General features: G+C 38.9%; 1 long non-coding RNA gene across 1 annotated transcript in view; it reads right to left on the bottom strand.

The window, feature by feature from the left end:
- LOC142061846 (uncharacterized) overlaps positions 1 to 25846 on the bottom strand; it is a 131456-nt gene that overhangs the window by 19514 nt on the left and 86096 nt on the right. The window lies entirely within an intron of this gene.

The following is a 25846-nucleotide window of genomic DNA, read 5'->3' on the forward strand; positions in this document are numbered from 1 at the left end:
AGGAGAGATAGAAGAAAGTCAAAAGGGGGAAGGGAATTCACAGTGTAAGAGGTGGGTCTCTATATGTCTCCAACACTTCCAAAGAACAGCTAGGGATTGTGAGAGAAAAAGAATGGGAAGGTAAAGGTGAGCAAATGCAGGAGATGGGAAGTGGCCTAATCAGGCTTGAAGATCTGAGACCAGAAACATAAACCAAAATTTCAATGAAGAAATTAACCTCTAATGAACATTGCCATGTCAATAAAAGCCCTGAGACAGGCTTTGCCACCAAGAATCTCTACTGAGTTAACTTGTATTGTTCTGAAAGAAGACATGAACACTAGCAAAATCTTTCTGCTTTCACCATATGTTACCTCTACACTCCAGGTTGTTGCTAACAGCCACAGTGACAGAGATGCTGTGATGTATACAAGGTCTGCACAAGCAGGGTGATGTCTAGGGGGAACCGAGAGCAGCTGAGATGGATGGGGAAGACCTGAGTCTGGCAGACATTTGCAAGTCAAAAAAGAGATGGGAAAGTCCAGTTAGGAAAAAGTAAGTGAAGCCTTGTGTTGAACAGTTAAAATTGCATTCTTCTGTGCACTGAAGGCCCAGATTTCTGTCAGCTGAGTGTATGATCATGCTGAGATAGGGGGTCTAAGAAATCATTGGACAGGTCAAAGCAAAGCTTTTGTTTTTAAGGCCTTACAACTCTATCAATCAGCTTCATACTTGTTTTGGAGATGGTCACTGGCACTAGATCCTTTAAGACAAGCAATAAGTAACAAAAGAACAGATGAATGAAGGCCCTCTTTCATTCTGTCCTTTCTGATATAAAGGGAGGAATGACCAAGGACTGAAAAAATATCTCAAGCTAAATTCATTGAAGAGCAGACTAGAGACGTGAGCAAAATAAAATGAAATTAGAAGTAGAAGCTGAACTGGAGTTAGCACTTGACAAATCTTTGGCTTTGTCAGACTCAGCAGTCTCCATTCCACAGAGGGCAACAGGAGCAAAATGGCACCTGAGGTGAAATGCTCAGTTTTGAGACTGTCTTTTGAAAATAATACAGACTTCAGGTAGCTTCACACCTCAGCACAAAGATTTTTGTGCTTTTTCATGAAAGGCTTCACTTTGGTAGCCCAGGCTGCTCCTGGCCAGAACTGTGTGCAAGAATTCTCACTGCCCAGGGATAAATCAGACTGTTGCCGGCATGTGATAGTACTGACCTTCTTTTGAAACTTCCTCAGAAAATAAGGCAGTATTTTCCAGTAAAGGAGATGTTATATGCCCAGAAATAGTATTTTGCTTGTTAAAAAGAAAAGGTATCTAATTAAAAAAAGAAAAGAAACCAACCCACAGGTAATTTTGTGCTAGGTGGGCAATGCAGCAACGCTGCCCCCTTTGGTACTGAGTTAGGCTGTTCATCAGCAGATACATCTGTGACACACTGACACAATAAGTACACTTGTGTGTTAATGACACATGTTAAACTGCAATACTGAATACAGCATAATCACTTTATGCGTTTAATACATAAGTATTTGACAGAAAAGCAATGCAAGAATTACACTGCCAAAAAAAAAAAAAATATTTGCACTCAGTATAAAGACTACCCTGTGCAGCTCATGCACTGATTAAAGTAATTCGATTTGGATTTATGAGTTCACCACCAAAAAGAAATGTCTTGAAGAAGGTGGAAACCACTGTGGCTCTATTTGAAAAACCGTCCTACCAGAACGGATTCATTTTAATGAAGCACTGAAGAGGTAAGCCAAGAGTAAAACTGGCCCTTATCAGGATACAATGTTACCCATTAATATTGCTCTGTAGTGTGCAGGCAGGCCAGTCTACAATAGATGATGAGCACAGCCATGTGCATTTACAGCTCTCTAAAGCACAAACATGGAATGGCTTGAACAGCCGTCTGCTATCCCACGCCTATTAATTCACTAGATGTCAGTAATTCAACGACTCTCTGTCTGATCTTGGCATGTGAGAAACACTTTGAAGGGGAAGGTGTAAATCACCATGTTACAGTGCACCCAACTAGTGCAATACTTCATCTTCTCGGTTACTCTGAGCACCGTAAAGCGAGCTACTCAACCTAGAGAGACAGTGTCAGCACCAGGAAATCATGCCTCAGAAGATGGAAGAGATCGAGATTCGGAAAGGTGTTGGGATGGAGTACAAAAGCTATCTTCAAATTTTGATCTGTGCTGGATTGCCAGAAAAAAATTCGTATAACATTGCTTCCATAAAAGCAGTTTTCCCAGTGCTCTCACCTAGTGTTAGTAGTTTCTCAGTATATAAAAAAACATTTTTGATAGACAATGTCAGATAATTACCAAACTATTTCTTAACGTACCAGTACACTTAAACCTAGAAAAACTGAAGGTGATAACTTAAATCTGTGAGATGTTCTGGCAGACAGATGATACAGCACGAGTGCATTGAGACGTGTGGAATCCTCCACCTAACCAGCTCTACAATTAAACATAGCATGATCCATAGAAGGTAGCTAGAAACAAGAAAACTATTGTAACCTAAAACCACCGGTACTATGCAGCTATGAGATATCCTTGGAGGATCAAATTCCGTTCAGCATAAATCTGCAAGCTGGAAACTGTTTGGTGGCCTGCAAGGCAGCTGAAACAGCAATACTGCTCTGTATTTCTCAAATGATCAAGACGATTGTAGATCAAAATTTGTTTCACTGACTTCAGGGTAGTGTCTGTGAACCGACACTAGGGTTTGTTTCAGGGGCCTAGAGGCAAGCTGAATAATTTACTTGAGATCCCAGCATCTCTCTTCTTATTTGTACCTTTCTCTCACTTTCTCCTGGTAATAATATTCTTGCTTCTGGCTAACTGTACTGTGTATCACCAAACTCTCATCACTGTGATAGTTAGAAAATGTAGCTCTTCTCTTTTTCCAAACTGACCATAAGGCTAATATATTTTTTTCCTACCTGCCACTAGAAGCAACTGTAGAAAACCAAATCAAACCAAACCAAACCAAACAACCCCTTTAACTTTGCAATTACATGTAAGATATACTAAATCAGAGAGCTAGAAATGAGAGAAAATTTTGTAAAAACACAGGGCTATCCTTTACCCTTGGAGAACAAAATTCTGTTCAATATAAATATGAAAAAAAGATGCAGAAAGATGGAACTTAATTTCCTACTTTTTGAGAATTAGTGGAATGCACTTTTAGAGTGTTTAAGGGGAAATATGTGCTGCGCTTCACTAGAGCTACAAATGCTGGATCAGTTTTAAAACGGAGCTAGAAACAAAAAGTGATTAAGATATCCAAAAGGGTTTAGGAGGAAGTAATGTAAGAAAAATTACACCAGAGGCAAAAAGGGGACACATGCAGGAACTGGAGCTATTATTTTAGAAGAAAAATGAAGATAAAGCTTTTAACTTTCCAGAGGGTTGAAAATGAGCACTGTAGTTATTGTGTATGGGAAAAAGAAGAAAACCTATGAAGATGGAAAGGTGAATCATAGCTGCAGATAGTAGAGAGAATTCAGTTCAATTCAGATACTTCAGATAAAAGTGAAAGTTCCTCTCCTCACTTAGACCTGTGATTTTTTTTTAGTCTTTTTGTAGATGAAGTGTGCAACTTCTAGCTGTATTGTGGGATGATTGTACAACTGTCCTGGTTTCAGCTGGATAGAGTTAAATTTCTTCCCAGTAGCTGGTATAGTGCTGTGTTTTGTATTTACCATGAGAATAATGTGATAACACACTGATGTTTTAGTTGTTGTTAAACAGTGGTTATACTAAGTCAAGGACTTCCCAGGTTCGCATGCTCTGCCAAGCGAGGAGGTGTACAAGAAGCTGGGAGCGGACACAGCCAGGACAGCTGACCCAAACTGGCCAAAGGGATATTCCACACCGTACGATGTCCTGCTCAGGATATAAGCTGTGGGGAGTTGGCCAGGGGGCAGCAATTGCTGCTCAGGGATGGGATGGGCATCACTCGGCAGGTAGTGAGCAGTTGCATCGGTTGTTTTGCCTAGGTTTTGTTCCTCTCTCTGTTTTGTTGTTTTCTTTTTAATTATTACTATTATTATTATATTTCAATTATTAAACTGTTCTTATCTCAACCCACAAGTTTTCTTACTTTTGGTCTTCCAATTCTCTCCCTCATCCCACTGAGGGGGGGGGAGGGTGTGTGAGCAGCTGTGTGGTGCTTGGTTGCCAACTGGGGTTAAGCTACGACAGCAACACACTATAAAAGAAGTGTTGCAGAACACAGTAGTTCACGCAATCCTGAGACATGTACACCCCCCAAGGGATCTGTGGAGAGTACTGGCAGTGGGAAAAGTGGCAGATAGCACTAGTAATGCTTGCCGACAGACCTGAATGGAACAAATTCAGGTGGATTTTGAGTACCTTTCAAAAAAAAAAAAAAAGTTCTATCAAATGAGTTCTCTGCTCCTTATATTTGTCTTCACAATCTTCTCTTCCTTCTGTCATTCTTAAGAACCTCATTTCCTCCAAAAATACTCTCCTTCAATTTTTCTCTCCCTCATTAAGCCCACTGGAAGGTGATTTGCTACTACATTTATGCAGAGCTCTTTTGATCCCGCAATAAAAAAAGACTGGAAAGTTGCCCTCATGACAGACCTTATTCATATTATCGAAGTGCCTCTTAACTAAATCTGGAATTCTGCTCCTGCTTGTTATAGATTCTCACATAAGCCAAACAATTCACTTGCAGACAATCCTTTTTCAAAATTAATGGGAATATAGGAGAAGCTAGTCTGCCTGCCTCATATGTTCATTGAACATTGATCTTTAACCTGCAACAAGCTAAACCTATCAGACCTCCTGCAATTTGTTTGCAGCAATCGCTGAGAGAATGAAGGGTCAATGTATTATAACATCAAGCCTTGGCTGTTCCAAGTCCTGCTATAAGATGGATGGTATTGAACCTACACCTCAGAATGGGAACCAAGCAGTTTCCTGGTAGCTTCCTCGTAAAGAATTATCACTTCAGACAACTGCATGTTTGCTCCAAGGAAATCAATACATATTTTACCGAACACCCTTTCATCATAGAGACATCAAAGCTGCATGATGCTTTTGACAGAGCTGTACTTCAGTCTTTCGTTGATTAGGTACTAAATACTGATCTCAAGGAAAGGTGCTGTTAGACCCACTAAAATACGTATATACGAATAGCACAGAAAATAAGAAAAGTTATGTATGTATATAGTAACTACAGGTCTCTGTTATGTGTCACCCATATATTCCCTGATCTCATATTCCTTCTCAATGTTATAGTATCTTGCTATATCCAGTAAGGTTATATTCTCACCTTTAGTTGAGAAGATGGATTGTTACATGCTTTTTGTCATTTACAAAGATGAAACAGACATACCAGGTACAAATGTAATCCCAATACAAATAAAATCATACCTAAAAGACTCTCACCTCAGCTATATAGGATAGACACACTGAAAGTAGAATGAAAAAAATATATTTTTTTTGAGAATTAATCTCAAAGAAGTTCTAGTCTTGGATCAATACACGACTCAGAGTTTCCAAATTTTACACAGCGCCATCACATCTATTTGGCAAAACCCTGCTTTGTAAATAAGAAAAAAGATTATGAATGTTTTCTTTAAATCTGTTTTGACAATTTAAATCATAAGGGCTTGAATCAATGACTCTCTTGCTTTCACTTAACAGCATCACGCTAACAGATGACCAAACTGTAATAGAAAACATTTAGTAATCATCAAACTTATCTAACTTTTTCTTATTTTTATCGAAGCTTGACTATGTTCTTGCTCCTTTTATTTGGGGAAAGGACCCTGTATGCATTCTGAAGAAACCCCCATTTCTATCCCCCTGGCCAAGCAGGTGAAATCCCTACCAAAGAGATACAAAATCTATGTTAGCTTTGTGAAGATTTTGCTGCAGAGCAAGGTAATGAATTTATGAGCACAAAGATTTAACAACTAGCAATATGAAGTGCACTATAATTTCATCTAATTCCTCCACCCTGAATGGCTTTTTTTCCCTGCTCTTTGCAGTTCCCACACAGTCTTTTGCCTAATTCCTGTAATGGAAATTACAGCTGTTACAGCACTGCATACAGAATACTGAATGTTGCACTGGCATATTTCTTTGGTATTATTTTCTTCATAAGGAACCTATCAAGTGAAAAAAGAATGAGCCACAAATTCTGGAGCTCCCAATGTTTCACTTGTTCCTTATTCTCTGGTATCCCAGAAGCTAAGCTCCTAAATGCTTCTATATTCTTGGTATTTTATTTTAAAAATCTGTTTAAAGATACTTATTGTGTCTCACATTTTATATACCTGCAATTTTGTTTCAAGGAAGCAACTGATCTTAAAAGGCGCATATACACTGAGCTTCTCGCTGTGCAATTCTCTTATAAAATACAAAGGCATTTGATCAACCTCATTTTATGCAGTTCCTTGAAATGACAAGAATCTGGTGAGAACCCTTAAGCACTGAAAATCTCCATGTCCTGTGCTCTTAAGAGGTCAGCGCTGCACTAACTGGGAGTCAGAAATCTCCAGGGCTCATTTACTCAAAACCTCCTAGCTTCCTTTGTAACGTGCTATTTTTCACCTGTGAAGAGGGTGCAGGTTGTTACTTGTATTATCCTTGTGCGAGTCCCTTTTGGGTGGCGAGCTCCCATTCTGAGTTGTGTTTTGGAACAATTCTGCAAGCTTCACTTTTGGCAGAGGTACATTAGACATGGTGGAGAGGTGCTCAGTGCTCCAGTTTCTGCTGAGGCGGCACAAACTTCCAGTTCTGCACAAACAGAAAAGCAAATCCTTCCTCTGACTGAGGCTGGGAGCAAACCCACCAATTCAAGGGACCTGAGATGTTTACAACATGATCCTGATGGAAAGCCCCTCTTCAGCATAATGATGTGCAGAGAGAATCAGTGAAGGGACAGTGTACCATAAATGTTTGCTCCTCCTTTCTCCTACTTCCCACATCCAGTTGTCTCCCAGTTCCCCCTGTCAGTATTGTTCTGCAAAAGATTTATCCAGGATGGCTGAGGAGGGGCTTGTCTGGTGAAAGCTGCTCATTTAGGATCCCTCCGCTGCTGAAAAAGAATGAGAAGTACCTTCACTGTCATCTCCCATCGCTATAGAAAAAGCCCAGATTATAGGCTTAGGTCAGATGCAGAACATTTTCAGGATACTAAAGTCAGTGAAATGAATCTGAACAATAATGCAATATTCCCATCTTTCTCAGATTCCTGCTCCTATATCTGAACTACATGAATCAAGTTCAGAAGTCAGAATTTATCCTTTGCAAAATCTTGCATAGAAAGGCAACTGCCTCCCCATGAGACAGATTTTCAGTAAATTATGGATCAACATGTGAGGCACGTAAGGCTACGCTGCTGTAAAGGAGGAATGCATGGTTGGGAGCTTGCCTGCAATGCGTAACTAGATCATGCAGACATGTATTAATCCAGGGGTGTAAAAGAAGGATGAAAGCCATACTTACGGGCAAGAGTCAATCAACTCCAAAGAAGTGCTGGAGCATGAATTACAGTTGACCAGAAATTGTGAGGTAAGCCTCTTTCAACCACAGTCATTAACAATGTGTAAAAGGCCTGCTGAGAAATCAATCCATAATTGAGGCATTTATCACTTTCATATAGATTTGTGTTGTTCCTATCTAATTTGGATGGTATTACCAAGGAGATGCCCACAAGTGGGATATCAAAACAGCACCTGGGAGGCTATTTCCTGACTTTGTTTTATCCTTTTGGTATTCTATTGAGGAATAAGATCTGATGTTAACTTCAAAGGACAGCCAGATTCTTTGAAAAGAGATTGTTATTGATCATAGGTCCGCAGCCGTGCACGTCAGAATGCTGTGTAAGCCCTTCCGTATATGAATCCTCTATTTGGCTTTTCCTCATATATTTAATTCTCTGTGCCTATGCTTTATCACTCCAGCACAAAAAAAAAAAAAAAAAAGCTAATCTAAAAGATAAGTAGGAAATAACATTTGGAATATCCAATAGAGTTTGTTTACATTCTGCTTTTATCTTGAGGGGGCTATGTTTTTTGCTGATGGGGAATGAAAAAGCCAAAAAAACAGCTAAGAAATGAAATAAAAAACTGAACTTCAGTTTCCAAGGGGCAGCCTCAGATTAAATTTGTTCAAATAGCAATATACCTTTAAAAAACAAAACAAAATCCCTTAAAGATGTTTTTTAATGCCAACAATGCTTGCAAAGTCAAATATTACAGCAGTCATCCTGCACGAGGGATACTGGTTGTAAGAATTCTCTTACTGCAGAAATCCACAAAATAATAAGTAATCTGTGACCCAACTGTTGCTTTACTGAGCAACGCTGACATTCTTCACACAGGATAAAAGATCAAATAAAAACGGAAATTAATTTTCTGAAGGTTCCTCCTTCACCTCACTGACTCCCAGACCTTTCTCTCTCCTTTCTATTCTGAATATTTTGAGAGATGAAAAACAGAGCCCCAGAAGAAAGGAGAAGAAAATATTGCAATAGCTCAAGGAAGTAAAATTAAGATGTGTAGTTGCAAAAAAACTGAAATAATGTGACTAAAGGATGTGACCTTTTGCTGGTTTAATATATATAATTAAATATAAACATAAACATACATAGAAATGCATGTATTTTTATATATAATGCCATAAATCAGATAGGGGACTTTTGCCAAAAATCAAGCCGATGAGGTTCAGTTGCGGGGCTTTGAGCTCTGCTACATACATAGCAATACCCCAGTGGTGACCGAGATAACATAGTTTTAGTAGAGAATACATGATTTTGTCATTATAGTCTAATACCCCTTCAAAGAACTTTGAAAGATCCTTTGGTAGTCTTTGAGAATTTAGAGGTCCTTTAACCATGGGTTAATTCTGATTGTGAATTAGCTGGGCACGCAATCAAGGCAGCCGGTAGTGACTTGAAAACAAACCAAAAGAGGTAGTACTGTACACAACAGTACAGAGCTCAGCTCTGGAACACAGGATGGTTCAGGTACTGAAAACAACTATCATTGATTCAATTAGCAGCGAGACAAATACATTGGAAAAAGTCATCCGGGGTTCTTAGGCGCACATTGCCAACAGCTGGGTGAGTGTACAAGGGAAACATTGCTGACTGTTCACCACATTCTTATATTCTCCCTTTGGCATCTATTTTTCACCTGTCAGAAACAGGATGCTGGATCAGAAGGACCATTCTTCTGAGCCAGTATAACCCCTTTTATTATCGAGGAATATTAACTGAATGCAGAATTAACAATTGTTAATTGGGGGGTTTGGGGGGATGGGGTTGGGTTTTTTAAATTTATTTAGTTTGTTGGTTGTTTTTCTTTTCTAAAATCCTGTAAAGCTGGGAGTATGTGTTTCTTTTTCATTTTCATTTCTGAAAGAGAAAATACAGCAGAGAGCTCACGGAGGTAGAATTGGATTTTTTTTTAAATTATGTTGTAAGTGGATGTGTATATTTTAGCTGTCAATGTCTGAAGTTAACACACGCAGAGTCAGATAGTCTAGCTACTTGTTTTTAAGAAAGTTTGAACAGCCTTCCTCCAGAACTCCTCCTCTTCTCTCCTTTTAGCAGTATTACAAAATAAAATGTCTAGTTGCTACAGAATGTCATGTCTCTATATCTTTTCAACCTCTACAGTAATTTGGAAATAGATAGGTGGTTACATTTTCTTAGATCTCATTTTTTTTGAGCTGCTTACTATAAATCAAAGTCCAAAGAAAAATTCTTATTACATTCCAAAAAATAATTGAAACCAATGCTCCTTTCACCACTGTCCCTACCAGCATGATTAAAATATTTGGAAAAGGGAAAACATTTAGACAGCACTGTATCCCTTCCTACTGGCTCATTCTGCCTTCTTAAATACGTACCCTACAGCAAGCGAGAGATGTTTTATAAAATGGAAAACAAAGACCAGACACACCAAATTCAGTTTTCTGAGGAGCATACTGTATAAACCTGCGAATCAAGCAATGGACACCATGTATCCCTCTAATTTACTGGTATGAAATGGAAGTTGATAGAAGGTACTAGCACAAGCCCACAAAGAAACATGCATACTGATATGGTGTAGGACAGAGTGTCCCTTGTACATCTCCACAACAGCCATTTTATCATTCTAAAAAAGTAACATTTGTTAGGGCAAAAGTTTACCCCTGCACAGATTCAGCAACAACACAAGAACTGTATAATATTCATATAATAATAATTTTTTAAAAAGCACACACCCACAAGTACCTTTTCAGGACACGGCTTGCACAGAACCTCAGTGGTGCTGAAGTCGTGTGGCATGTCTATACACTGATGTGGGAATTTCAGCAAATGGTCTGCCTCACAGGGCTTGTTAAGATTATCTTCCCTGTGCTTGTTATACTCACTTGAGTAGTCATTTTGTAATTTTTTTTCCCCTGTTTGGAGCTAAGAAGCTCTACTTAGCCAAATAGCTTTTTATAGAGGCTGCTCTGCCATGTAATCAAAGTATCTCACAAAAGGCTGCTCTTCCAGAAACATCAAATTAGCTCCACTTGAAATACTTCTTTTCTACACTCTCAACCAAAACCTGGAAGCAACTGGTTAAAGGAGAACCAATGAACTTCATGCTGGGTGCATTGCTGGTGGTAATCATTATTTAATTAGTACAAAGGCAATTCAATTGATAAACAGGCTTGAACTGAATGTTATCACTAAAGTAATCATTTAACTGATTTGACAAATACTATGTGACATTAAAGTAAAACTGTGGCAGAAGTTTAAGAATCTTTTTTTTTTAGATAACATTAAAATATTTTTAACAGACTGGGACAGATTAGGGGTATGCATGTGCACACTCATCCGTGTGTACATACTTCTTTATATATTAAAATGTATACAGATGAGCATGAAAAGTTTGGTTTTGTTTTGAATACACCCAAATAAATGAAACAGAACAGAAATTTACAATTTTTTTTACTATAGCAGGCCACTTCCCTCTGGCTATTTTTGATATTTTGACAAGAATAAAATAAATAAATAAAAAGGTGGCAGCTTTTTTATGACATGTAGCAAGTTATTCAGAAGAGGTTCCAGTGAAAGGTGGACTCTGAAAATCAATATGCCACTATGAATACAGAAGGTGCGAGTCAGATCTTCTGTGAGTTGTATTGCTGCTTGTGGCCCTCCCTGGGAAACTGAATTCATGGTGCAGTGAGGCGCCTTCAAAGTCTCCATTGTAAGCAATTTCTTCTATCTAAGCAGCAAAACCTCTAGTATCTGTGAAAACGAAGGGGACTAGAGTAGCTGAAGATGCTTAAATAGTGTAGGAAACCCCAGTACCAATCTACTGGGGGCTGGTAAGGAACAGACCAGAGCACAGGTGCATCCATGGAAAATGCAGGTGCACAGAAGCACAGCGCTAGTGGTACATTCTGTGAGAGTTTTGTGCTAGTCTGGATTTATATGGAAGCACCTTTCTCCCTCACACCCACCCCCTACCCCCATAAAAATTGCTCTGGTACAGTAGCAGCATGGTATCTCCTAAAAACCTGAGTGGTCTGTCAGGCTAAAAAACATATCATTCTGTTAATCTGAATGAGAAAAAGATTTGAGATTATACCATCTACCACCAGTAGAGACCCAGATTATGCTTCCTGTAAGGTGGCTTCCTTCTATTCTCCTGCTGTGACACAGCAGATTCAGAGGCTTTTGTTTCCACTTTGTCTTAATGTACTGCAATAGCGTTTGATGCAAAAGGCTGAGATATAAATAAGCATAGCTAGACCCGGCACCTCTACTTCTATTTCTTTTTGTCAACCGTGACTTAAAACAATATATACATTCCTAGCTACCTTCACAGCCCTCTCTACCCTAATGAAATGCACAACTACTCAAAGCATCATCTCTTGTATTCACAGTGGCTGTTTCACAGAGGTGTTTCCTTTCCTACTTTTTTCAATTCTCAATTATTTTTTTTAATCCTTTTCAGTGCTCATGGGAATAAAGCTATCACAGTGGTTAATGTTAAAATGCTGTGTTTGTTTTAAAATGAGGGATCTAGGGCCTTCCCACCTTCTCAGAGTCATATTCTGAGGGACTCCAAGTCCTACTCTGATGGCAACACCCTCTCCCTTTCCTCTCTGTTTTCTGATCTGTTGATGCAAAAGTGAGGTAAAATACTGATATCATACAAGTACAAGAAAGTCAAAGTAAAAGCTACACAGCTACAAAAAGGCTGCTAACGCTACTAGAACAGAATAAAACAAAAAGAGTGAATACTTTCAGTCTTTTAACACTTCAATTACTTTTTAATATTTGAAGTGATGCAGTTATCTTCTCTGGTTATTAAAACTGTTCCTAAATGTAAATCCAAGGTTAAGATAAGCATAACATTTACCCAGCTGTTATCTGTTCCTGGTCATCTCCTCTTCACTTTTCCTTTTTCTACCAAAGTAGACAGGACCTGGTGTTGCCGCTGTGAGAAGAGGGCTCCATGGAAATGTGGCTTTTGCATTCTGAATTATTTGATTAATGTAACTTTGGCATCAGCCCACCTTTTACATGTTTATATGCTATAATGCCCAGGAAGCTGATACGATTTTTATAAAATATAACTCCACTTGGACTTCAGAAAAAAAACCAGACATGAAAACCTATCAACACTAAATAGTTTGCATGTTATTCTGTAATAATAAAAATATATGTTATTGTGCTCAGTCTGGCTCATCTAGAGCACTATATTTCTGACAGACCAATAAGATGCAAGCTGAATTTAGAAGAGCTAGCTGGGTACTTCAAGCACCAGAACGTTATAGAGGATGCATTACGCTCAGTTTCTGAGAATAGACTAAGATATCCATTTATTTTGGGTTTTAATCCTCTGAGATCTTAGCAATGAGCTAACTGCGCAGACAAAACTGTCTCCACAAACTTCTGTTTATCAACTCTCCAGCTACCTCCAAGGGGTGCAAAACGTCAGGGCCATCACCTGCATGGGCCAGGAAGGGGCTGGCTGCCAGGCTGGTTCTGGTGGGCTCCCACCCGGGGCCAGGGGGCAGCACAGCCCCCAGGCCAAAGGCTGAGCTGCTGCTCCCAGGCCCAGCGAGCCAGGGGGTGACCCCTTCCAGCTCATGGCACAAGGCTCCCTGCCTGTTGCAGGGAAAGAGTTTGTCTGCACTCAATCTTTAAGTACTTTCCAAGTGTCTTTTTTTTGTCTTGCTTTTACACATATATATATAGGTTTGTATATTAATGTATACATATATATACACAGATAAGCATTTCTTCTAATCTCAAATTCAGAAAGGCAGCAAATACTGCTTCTCAAGCTGAATGCTATCAGCCTACTTAGCTCTTAACAGGCCTGAGCTGAGCCAACGGGCACTTGTCCAATTGACTGAGGCAGTCTGCCCAGGCTGCAGAGCCACCGTGTTTCCTCCCCTGTACCAGGACATGAGAAGAAATGTGGAAACAGCCACTGAAATTTAGAGGAGAAAAAGGTGACTCACACAAGCCAAAACAACCACCCCCGCTCCCAACAGCAAACCACCTTGCAAACACACAAGAATTCAAGTACTGCAAGAAAACACAGACAAAATTTGTAACAAAATAACCTTTTGAAAATGCAGCGAAGGCAATTGCTAGTGTTTATTTTATATGTCATTAAGGCCTGTATGGACAGAAAGTAAAAAAAGTCATGCTAGCAAGGTTACCGAGGGTATTGCAGACAGTGCAAACTTTACGTGAGATGGAGCTCAACTTTTTCTATTTAACTCATCCTATCTAGCTCACACCGAAGTCAGCACTTTTCAGCTTGTGTTTTTACAATTCAAACAAGCCTGTGGTTTACTGCTCCTAGAATTAAGTACTCAGTACTTCATATATAGGGAGAGGGACGCTATTGCATCCTCCGCTGTGCCAGTCCTTCACTTTGAAAAATTTAATTATTAATTGCCAGTTATAAGTCACAGGATGAAATGTGCCTGGAATAGCCACATCCCATTTCATTTCTAGAGAGAAGCATGTGAAAGCCACGATCACTTCTAGTTGCACTTACAGAGGACACTTCCCTGTAAAATAACGCAGTCCCTGAAGGCACGCCTCCTCTTGCTGTACAGGAAAATCAACACCAATCAAGATGATATTTGCCACAAATAGTATCCATGAGATTACTAAATTAATCAACCCTTACGCTGCAGTTTAACATGAATTTCCCAACCTGTCAGGCTAGCACATCTCATCTCACCTTCAGCAGACACAAAATGACATTTTCTCTTCAAATGTCATCATGTGTCCAGAGCTCCATGAAGAAAGGGTATCATGTTTTCATCCGGGAAGATGGAACCCATGTTCAGGCAGCAAAGCACAATATAGAAATCAATCAGGTTCCAGAGAATGCTTAAGTCGAAAAATAAACTGGTTTCACTGTACAGCAGTGATCAGAAGCTGACAGTTTCAACAGTGCTTTATTTATGGAAGGCTCAGAAATCTCCTGAAAAACTTGCATTTATTAAGTGTACATTGCAAAATAGTCTCAACAACAAGCTAAGCCTTGATAACTATCATACCCAGTTCTCCTCAGTGCCCCGTACCAGTGATAGTCTGTCAGAAACTGGATTAAGAGTAAATCCTTCATACGGCAGAACTGCCAACATGTATGTCATCCCTCAGATTTCCCTCAACAACACAGTAAATTTCAGGTCTTTTATTTAAAAGGGGGAGGCGGGGCAGGGAGAGAGATGGGGGGGAAACCCAAATGCTGTTGGCTTCAGACAGAGCTTGTCACTCTCAAGAGAGATGCTCTGTTTGTCAGCACATCTCATTCTTGATGCAAGTACCAGGCTTGCAAGAAACAGGCTTTCTCTGGCTGAAACACCGAATGCTGGGGAAGCTTCAGGAGAGGAACAAAATCTTTATATCATATCCATTTTGCTTGCATTTTAAAGCAAAGAAAAAGAAGAAGAAAAATCAAGTTAAATACAAATTCTACATTTTATCAGCAATATTGGCCACCTTCTGCTAAAGTGAAATCTGGCTTTTCTCAGAGCCACGTTCATTAGTGCCGTTAAGGTTTTGTCCTGTCACATGGCGTTCAAGAAAAAAAGAAATAAGAAACATTTTTTGTGAAATTCTGCCTTCAACGTTCTTATTTTGTCTCTGTTCTGACTCTTGTTATGAAAAAATCATGTCTTCTCCAGAGGAGAGACCTATATTTAAGACTAAATGCAACTCCCCAGCATTCCCATTTTGTCAAAAATAGTCCTCTATAATTTTACAGCAGCTACAAGAGCTACCTTTGCAAAGCAGCTATGCAGATGCCAGTAGGCCCACTGAATTCCTAGGATCTTCCCAGAAAACTTTTCTCAGGCAAACCACTCCCTGCAAGGCGAGTCCTCTGCCAGCCACAAGTGACTCTCCCTGTTCCCCGCACCCAGCAGGTAGCTGCAGGTGCACACCCCTTCTCCAGAGGGTGGGGTAAAGCCACTTGCTGCTCAGGAGGTAGAAAACCTGCTTTTTAGCAATGAGACTCCCTATGTGCAGCTGACACAAGCAGGTAAAGCTGGGCATTACGCTGAGGAAGGTCGACATCGTTGTCCCAAGGAACTGGTTGGGGGTGAAGCAGAACCTCGCCATTGCAAAGGATAAAAGACTGCAGGCACAGAAAGAGACAACTGGAGAATAAAGCACAGGGACTGGAGGAAGAAAGAGCTTTGTAGCAGACAAAGGCAAGAGGGAAGGGGAAGAAGTGAAAAAGAGAACTATGACATTTTGGGTCTTTAATAAAGGAACTACTGCTTAAAAAAAAATAGGTGTAGGTCATCAGTCAAACTTCAAAAATGTCAGTCACTTAAATGTTATTGTACTTGTTATATAAAACAAACTAAGAGGTTTAGATCTCTCATCCCTTAGCTTCAGATAAGGCAACTTACGATATCATCCTTAAGGTTTTAGTAAACTTGAAAAAGACAAAAAGCCATTTAGGTGGTGATGATCATAACGTCTGTAAATGGCACCACAGCTCCACATGAAAAATTTTGTATTTTGTAGATAACTTCAATACTTTAAGACTTGGACAAACAACAACAACAATCCTTGTGAAAAACAAGTGAAACGTCTGTCTCCATACCAGTACAATCTTCCCATGGATAAGGTATACTCTAAGGTGGATGCCTGGCTTTAACTAAGAGATGGTTGAAATCACTAGGCCTTAGTTAAAATGGTAAATGAGTTTTTACCAACTTTGTTTCACGCTTCAATTTCCACTCAAAAAACCCCAAACACATCAGAATTATTTCAGTAAAATTCCAAGATGGTAGGGAGGCATCAGAAAACATCAGACAACCTGTCTTTTTTGTATGTGCTGCAATTAACCTCATCCACAGGTGTAAACAGAGTACAACCTCCAAGACAAAAGATGCCTGTTTTATAGAGGTTACCCTTGGTCAAGTCTGCTCTCATCTATAGCTACCACAACCTCTGCAGTACAATGAGGTGAAACTACAGAAGAAAAAAATCTGAACCTTAAGTATTCTATATCACATTATCTAATTTTTTGTCTTCCTAGAAAAGCAAGCTTTTACTGTCTCTAAAACACTCGTTTAATCCTCCTACACACATATTCCATTTCTGCTTTATGAGCATATACACTTCCTCTCACTGAGTTTGTATCTCTATGAAGTGAAGTGACATATCTACATCTCAGGCCAGCTTCAGATTCTTCATGAATATAAAAAACAAAGAAATTCTGGGAAGGAGAGAGGAATATTGGAAAGTACATTTGAGGAAATACTTTTAAGAATTACGGAATTAGCTCATAATAACAATAAACAAAATAGGTCACATCCTCCGCATTTCTTATTCCTCATTTCAAATAAAATATTTTCAAATAAATATCTGAAATAAAATATTTATTTGAAATAGTTTAATAAGGAAAACAGAGAGAAAAAAACAAGGAAAATAATTCCAGAGAAAATATAGGTTTCTTAGCACTTGAGAGGAATTTTGTCTTAAGGCAGAAGAAGGAGATAGGATGAAGGAGAGAAAGGATTTCTGAAGAATAGAAAAGGACTTTGGAAGGCAGGTGATTTTACTTGCATTTTGGTATGTCAGGGGTTTTGTTAACTTCACAGAGTGCAGGTGGAGACACCGAGGCACTGCTTTAATTAAAACAAACAAACAAACCAACCACCTCACAACCCCCCCAAAACAACCCATCCCCCCACTCCCTTTGACCTAAGTAGAGACATATTGTACTGTACCTATTACAGGAGTTTTAGCAGTAATGTGGCCAGAAAGGCTTATTTGCTGAAATATTCTACCTCATTTGAAATACCTGCAGGGATATGAAGCCGTTTAGTCCTGCTTTCATTATGTCATTTTCCTCCCATCCTTCCCACTGATTACTTGCTTTGTGTCAGCCTCCACAGTTTTATCAAACCCTTGAGGGAATCTGGACTCCACAGAGCCATTGTGAGCCAGAGGATGGATGACACTGTGATTTTGGGATTATCATTATTTGCTTTATCGTTTATATTAGAGCAATGTGTAGAGGCATCAGCTGAAATCAGAATCTCTTTGTTAGATGGTATGATATTAAATACAGTAGGAGATGTAATTTTCCTGGATATTAAACAAGACAGAAGTAGTAAAGTGCAGAAAGAGGTCACATAAGGTCTCTCAGTGGTAGCTTAGGGGAAGAAGCCAGGAGTAAAATTCAAGTCTCCTGAATTGCAGTTCAGTGTTATCTCCACTAAAATAAAACAAGAAAGAAACCTTGATTTCGTAAAGCTGCAGCTTTAACTTTTGGTGATGAACAAGGTCAACAGAACCTACGGGCTTTGCAACAAGCTGGCCTAATACCCCCTTGTAACTCGTCATGCAGTCTTCCACTGAAACTAATATAAAACCCTTTTTCTCTAATCTTTTATTTTTTCAAAAATCACTTGATCTTCTGTAAATGGAAAAAAATTTATTCCACTTCCTGGCCCTCAGAATTCCTCCCATCCTTTCCTATTCTTTTCCTGATTATTTGTAGTTCTTGTAAGAAATGGTACCCGTAAGTACAGATTTGGCTAGAGAATGCAGATGTGGTATTACTGTAAGAGCAGCGGCTCACCAACAGAGGTAAAATTCTCTTCAGGAACAAAATTTGTGTAGTCGCTGGGAGAATATATACTCCACATTCATCTGGCAACATCTCCAGAAATGCTACAGTTACAAGAGAGGGGTTATAAAACCTTTATTATGAAGAATCTAAGTAAATCTTAAATAGTACATAAACTTTCTGGGACAATATGAATTTTGCACATCGTGTGGGTGGCAAATAATCTTATCTTTTTGATGGTATGAAACAGATTCCACTCCTTAGAAAATGCAAGTCTTAAGCACAGGGTGATTTTCCCTTTTTTTTTTTTTTTTTTTTTTTTTGCTGGCAATCAGTATTTATTTTATCAGTCTTACTCAAAATGCTGGAAGTATAGCAGTTCTGTAAATAAGCAGATAAATTTGCCTTTTCATTTATTTTTTATAGTAAGGATCTGTCTACTCTTCATTTAATGCCTTTGATCTCTGATGGATAAAACCAGCCAAACAAAACCCAGAACTTTATTCAAATGGATCAATTTTTGTAGCAATTATTTTCTATTAAAATAGTAAAGTTAAATTTGGACATAAAAGAAAACATCGGGCTTACTTTTTCATTGTTGGTATTTGAAAGTCTGGATACAAGAAATGAATGATTAGGAAAGATATACGGGTCCCCAAACTTACATGGATTTTTACAAATAAATGCATTTTTTTAAAGGAATTTTTAAAAAATATATATTTTAGAGAATAACCATCATTGTATTAGCACCCAAAAAATATTTCAGGCCTATTTTGTGACATTCTGTAAATATAGCTGCGAGAAAAATATATTCATAAATCATGTGAATACAGTCCACACCCACAACATAAAAATTTTCTTAAATACTTGGTTCTTTCTATTTTCTTTGCAATATTTTTTATATTTCAACTATTTAGACTGTGCACTCCTCTTACTGTAAACTTATGTCTGCAAATGCAAAAGCTGGGAACTTTTTATCTTTTCCTTAAGGAAAACTCATTTTCCTCATACCTGAGAGAGACCTCGAGATTCACAGTTTGAGCACAAGATTAGCTTTCCTGCTGCCACTGTAGAACCAGCTCCAACAATTTTCTCCCATTTAAAATACCTGCCATTCCAAAATGGAGAAAAAACAATGCCAAATTACTTAAACAAGCAACCCCACAGTGTTAGAATCAAGCATTACTGAGCAAAACAAGAATTAGAGAAGAGTATTTTCTGTGAACAGCACTGATGTTGCTTACAGAGAGGGCTGCTGGAGCCCTGCAGCCGCAGCAGCCCCACCTGGCTGGTCAAGGATCCCACTGGGGTCCATCAGAAGATGTAACAGCATCTCACTGTTTTACACGCTGGGCTGCCTCTGGCACCAGCCCTTCTCCCATGCAGTCACAGGAATAAGTGGTGGCTCAAAGACAGACGCATGATTAAATAGCAGTGTACTGGTTTTGGCTGGGATAGAGTTAATTTTCTTCATAGCAGCTTATATGGGGATATGTTTTGGATTTGTGATTAAAACAGTGCTGATAACACGAGGATGTTTCAGTTATTGGTTACACAGAGCCAAGGCCTGTTCTGCCTCTCACCCCACCCCACCAGCGAGCAGGCTGGGGGTGCACAAGGAGTTGGGAGGGGGCACAGCCGGGACAGCTGACCTCAACTGACCACAGGGATATCTCAGACCATACACGTCATGCTCAGCAACAAAAGCTGGAGGAAGGGGGGATGTTCAGATTTATGGCATTTCTTATCCCAAGACACTGTTATGTGTGATGGAGCCCTGCTTTCCTGGAGATGGCTGAACACCTGCCTGCCCATGGGAAGTAGGGAATGAATTCCCTGTTTTGCTTTGCTTGGGCATGCCTCTTTTGCTTTATCTACTGAACTGTCCTGGTCTCAACTCAGGAGTTTCCTCACTTTTATCCTTCCAATTCTCTCCCTCAACCTGCTGGGTGGGAGCAAGCCGCTGGGTGGGGCTGGGTTGCCCACCACAGGTAAACCACAACACATGCCATAGCCCAGTACCCAAATACCCACACAAGCCAGATGATCCACAGAAAGCCACAGTTACCCACCCTGTAGGATTCGGCAGGCAAGCTGCCAGGCCTCATTAACACCTAGCTCAGGTCAGGTCAGCTCAGGTCAGTTTACAAACACCCTGGAAGCCAGAGCCAAAAAACCTTTGTGTACCTCAAAAGGAGGTGCTAAAATCACAGTGAATAATATTCACAAAACCAAAGGGTGTGAATGACAAACTGATTGGTTGTAAACTGTTCTGATGGAATACATTTGCCTGTAGGGAAAGGTCACACCTTCAGAAACCTCGCCTCTGCTTCAGCCAAGCAGCCAGAGTTACCAGGCAAATAATCAGGAGTAACCCCTCAGTGCTGCTCCTCAGGGAACACCGTCCCAATCATCTCTGAGGGAAAACAAGAGACTCAGGATACAAAATTCATAGATGCAACCTGTAACCCAGAAATAGCCCTTGGAAAGCAGCGTGTTGTCCTATTCAATAAGCTTAATAATAACTAGTGCTCTTGTAGGAAATGGGCAGCATAAATTCATAGTAAGTATTATTTGGGATGAATAATTTGCCCAGCTCTAATTATGAGTATAGCACTTTGAAACACTATTCATGAACAGCATCCCATAAGCCTCCAATAACAGTCGACAAAGAAAATAATATCTGGCATATTTAGTGCGAAATCCTACATTAATAGAAACAATATAACATAGGTATTTTCCCATCTATCTATTTAGGAGTTCTACAATGCATTTTATACATGTGGAACTGGACGACTACCTAACAATAAAATGTACTGGGATACAGAAAAATTCAGACACTTTCTGGGGAAGTCACCTGTTTTCCCTGAGTCCTGTCTCCCTTACTTAGGAAGGAAAATATTTCATAAAGGAAAGAGAGGCAGAAAGAGCACCAAAAATGTTGTCAAACCCGCAGTAAGCATGAAGTAACTAAACAATTAAAATCAAAATATCAGCATCACTAAGATATGTCATTATAAATCACAGCGCTTCAAACCATTTTTCCTCTTTTCAAGTGTGTTGTCCTTTTATATTTCAAAACTGTGAAACAGCTGTCAAGAAAATGCTGTATTATTGTTGCTTTTCTCCCCCTTTCTACTACAGTGACTTCTGTGGATAGATTAGTGGAGAGGGCTGATTTTGGATGCTGCTAAAAATCACGGCACTACCATAAGTTACAATTTAAGTTCTAAAATGGGTCATATGTCACAAAACTGAAATAGAAAAATAGTCTACATTTCATTCTACTTTTCTTAATATTAACAGTATTTTCCCACTAATAATATTACCTTTTTTTTTTAATACCTTCTTGTAACAATTTTTGATAACACTGAAACAGAAAGAACTCCTGTATACTGCTTATGGCCAAGAGCCCTTTATTGATCTAATGTCTAATCTAAACTGAATGTGAAATGTTACAAATGAAATCTTAGTCTGGATGAAGCCTGACAATAAAATTTGTCATTGTAGTTATGATAATTAACTTCACATTTTTATTAACCTACTTAAATCGTACATATACTGGGGAGGAACAGGGACGGGGACGATGACACACAACCAAAACACCCAAAACTGACAACCCTCACTATACTGTGAAGCCATAGCTAAATATAATAATATATATAATAGCTATAGATAGAGTCTAATGAAACAGATATGCTAAAGTCATATGTAAATAGAGCATTTTAGGAAAGATAAGGCCATTATAAAGGAGAAATTTTGTATTGTTAAATGTAGAAAATTTTCAGTGAATTAACTCTTTATCTCAACAGGATCAATTATTATGGCACTGCATTTGCAAGATGCACCTTTCATACGTTTTGTTTAATTTTAGTGAAAAAAAAAAATCCCAGTAGGATAGGCACCTATGGCAGTACGTCATATGAAGAGTCATATTAATGTGGGCCATGCAAAGAACATCTATATATAATATCTGATCCCATCTTCCCCCCTGTTCCACACCAAAAACTCCATTGTAACTGCCCGTTTTAAAAGCTTGAAAAGCAGTTCGATGATGAGTTTGGATCAAAGCAAAATTACAACAGCAAAGCCCTCATTCAGGTTATGCACCTGTTGAAATGATAAATACTTTTGCCAATACAGATGCACTGTGACTGCTTTTTCTGTGAGAGGAGGGAGTGCGGGCAGAGGGTGGTAGTTTTGTAAGTGCAGACCTCACCTTATTTTCTCATTAAACTATAAGTAATTGCAGTGCATAACAGATGCAGCAATGCAGCTTTGGATAACAGCTTCACAAATACCACATACGTTCTTTCATACTTTTAATTAGCACTTCCTTCCAAAGTGTATGTGATGAGATTATTTGAAAGCGTGGAAGTCCCACAAGACCCTGCACTATATCATTCCATGCAATTCTCTGTTAACATGAGTTTTCCATCTCCAAGATGCATTAACGACCTCAGGAACCCTCCATTAATGTATAAAATGCATTGCCAGTTGGATGAGGATAAGATATGCAGAACAGCTCTTCAGGCAGTTTGCCTTGGGTTTACTAAAGTCTTTGCAAAGAGGGTTGCTCATGGAGCAGCACTGAACATATCATAACACATGCTGGGCTCACAGGTGCTAGATTTGGTATGTGTGTACTAGCCAGCCTGCATCTAGACTGGTTTAGACAGACCTAATTTCTCAATCATGTCAGCATACTTCAATTTGTAATCAGTCTTTGTGATTATATTATAGACTGGTCTCAGTAAAACAAGGCCATAAAATGCCTTCATCACTTGACCGGCTTGACTGATGTTAAAAGAAGGCTGCTTCACGTGGGTTAAGTACTACAGCAGGGTCCCTCCTAGGTTTGAAAAAGATAAAATTAAAAAAAAAACCTAATACATCTATTATTTAGGAAAACATTTGCTCTTCATTTAGGATCATTTGGATGACCTTTCCCTAGGAAGCCTTTGTTTAATTACACTGAATCCTCAGACCTTTTTGAAATTTGCCTGGAGCCAAACCTACAGTGAAACTTGGAACTGAGGAACTCCTGCCAAGAGGGATGCCATAAACCTCACCTATGAGTTTGTGTAGGGAAGGAGAGTGTTTTCAGGCATATAAAACAGATGTAGAATGTGTTTCTGGCTCTTCTTTCCACCGGTACTGGTTAGCACTTACAGTTTCCTAGTACTTGCTATTAAGTCCCTTAAATTTTATTATTACATTAATAATTAAAGAATTAATAAATCATTAGTTGGACAGAATGTGCAGCATTTTACCTTTCCTGTAAAAGAAAGATTAGTAAGCACAATTAACCCCTCATAACCATCGTTACAAAATGGTGACACACAGACTTTAAGGTTGTTCTGCAGATAGGAATATGCAGGTTATTACCACTAAAATTAATCAAGCCTAGACGGTCTGCATCCCCTACTTTGGTCTTATCCTTGGGAGATGTACCTGAAAACATTGATCAAGTAGGCTGTCTTTAATTAAAAAAACCACCCTTATTTGAGAAGTAAGCACTGTATGGCAGCATGTTAATTTCAATATAGGATTAAATATTCATCTTTCATATATGCAATGGCTACTACAGTTGCACATGGTACAAAACATTGAGCAAGTATATTCCTTTGCTATAATTACAAAACTTTTTCATACCAAAATGATTCAACTGTATTCAAACCTGAATTTTCATTGACAGGATATTTTGGGAGGTGAAGTAGATAAAGAAAAATTCTAGATCAGAACAACTTCCTTTCAAAATATGACAGTCTTCCTGTACTGAAAATTCAGGTTCCTAAGTGTAGCTTTAGGCTTGATCGGTTTGTAGTTATTACAGAAAGAGCCAAAGTTAAAAAAAAAACAAAAACCCAACCAAACAAAAAAAGACTTTATGGACGTATAACTGTATAACTGTCCTCACTGATGTTTCCCATGCTTTCGCTGAGGCTTACTGGGACATGCTGTAGACTGTAGACAGAGATTGGAACCTGTTCTTGTTGGTGTACACCATTACAGTGGTACCCATTTTCCTGCAGTTGCATCCTCTTCAACCACCAATTATCTAGTAAAGTGTACAGCACTGTTTGCTTATATGTCTCTATCAGAATTTGTCTGAATTTACTTTGTTCTCTTATCAACAATTAATACAGAATTGAATTCTAACAATAGTTCTTTTAGGAAGACACTCACCTGAAAGAAAAATAAGAAGCTCTAAGCATGTTCCTCTATAACAATGAAAATAAGGAAAAATGCTAAATAAAAAAAATGGTTCTGTTGGTTAGTATTGTTGATAATGAAAGAAAAACCCAACTTTTCTCCCCAACACCGTATTATTAATATTAGAAGATAACTAGAAATGTTTAGGAAAAGATACAGTCAATTAGGTGGAATTTGTCATCTTCAAGCCCTACTCATCACAATTATGCATGAGATGCAAAAATTTAGAATACAGCTGTTGACTCTGTTGAAGATCTTTAAGCTTTGTAGGTGTACCGGTAGTAAAAATGTAGGCTTAGGAAGTTTGCTCGGCATAAATGAACTATAGAGTATTCAAATACAGGAAATATCCTGTTATTCAGAAGAGCGAAATCAACTGTGGTTTTGGCTAACAGTAAAAATTAAAGGTGTGATACTTTTCTTCTGTTTGACAAAAATTATTTGGGTAGTCAGTAAAAGATGTATTCTAATATATAAAATGAATGTGTATAAAGGATACTTACACACTGATTGTCACAAGTGAGTAAGTGGCAGAAACAGGCTTAGGAGAAGTTACTTTCTCTGGTGATGGGTTGCACACTGTGTTGTGATAAGGTAAGTACCAGGAGCAATTAATTTGACTCCATGATAAGGAATTGCAATAGTACTTCTTCATGCCTGCTTAAATAAACTTGTAATAATTTCAGGTTGGCTAGTGAGAGACACAGCTCTTGGGACCAGCATATGATCAACATGGGGATCTGCTAAGATAGCGGGAGGCTGGCAAGATGAAGGACAGATCGATTTGTCAGACATTTGCAAATACAACTGGAGGAACGGATATTCCATTTCAGATGTGATGACTTCCCTGTTCATAATGAAGCCCAGCACAATAGGACTGAGATTTAACGAGTAAGCATTTTTACGTAGAACAGGACTGAAAAAAGGAAAATTCTCCTGAGTTATAATACATCACTATTAATTTGTTCAGTGGCTTGGAAGCAATCTCTAACCCCTACGCCTTACAGAGATAGTTCAAGAAGGGTAAATCATATTCGTAAATTAATTTGTGCAAAGCCTTACGTTACAGTTTTACTAGTGATGTGCCAAACCTCATTTGTGCAGTGTCAAATACGCTGTAAGCTGGATTAGCAATAGCCTACTCTTGGATTTTTGTTTGGTTCCCCCACCACCACCACCACCACCCCCCGAGGAAGACTTTTGGGATTTCCACTTCTTTCTGAAACTTCCTGTACCTGAGGTGTACCATCTGAAGGCCTACGCTCCTGCCTTCAGACTGATACTTACAGCATTCACCTGGCCTCCCACTCAGTTTCAATGACATATTGGAAATTAAAACTCAATATATAAGCAATTCTAAAACATTATCCCTAATTATTTTCCCGTGACTATCTTGGACATTGCCATTTATCAGCATTAACATTTACACTTTTGTCTGAGGATGGATTCACATCTGTTCTTCCTGAAACTATTTCTGAGCCTGACAAAGTCTGATGAGCAAACAAATGCCTTTTGGGATG

Source organism: Phalacrocorax aristotelis, chromosome 1 (assembly GCF_949628215.1).
Source record: "Phalacrocorax aristotelis chromosome 1, bGulAri2.1, whole genome shotgun sequence".
NCBI classification, from domain to species: Eukaryota; Metazoa; Chordata; class Aves; order Suliformes; family Phalacrocoracidae; genus Phalacrocorax; species Phalacrocorax aristotelis.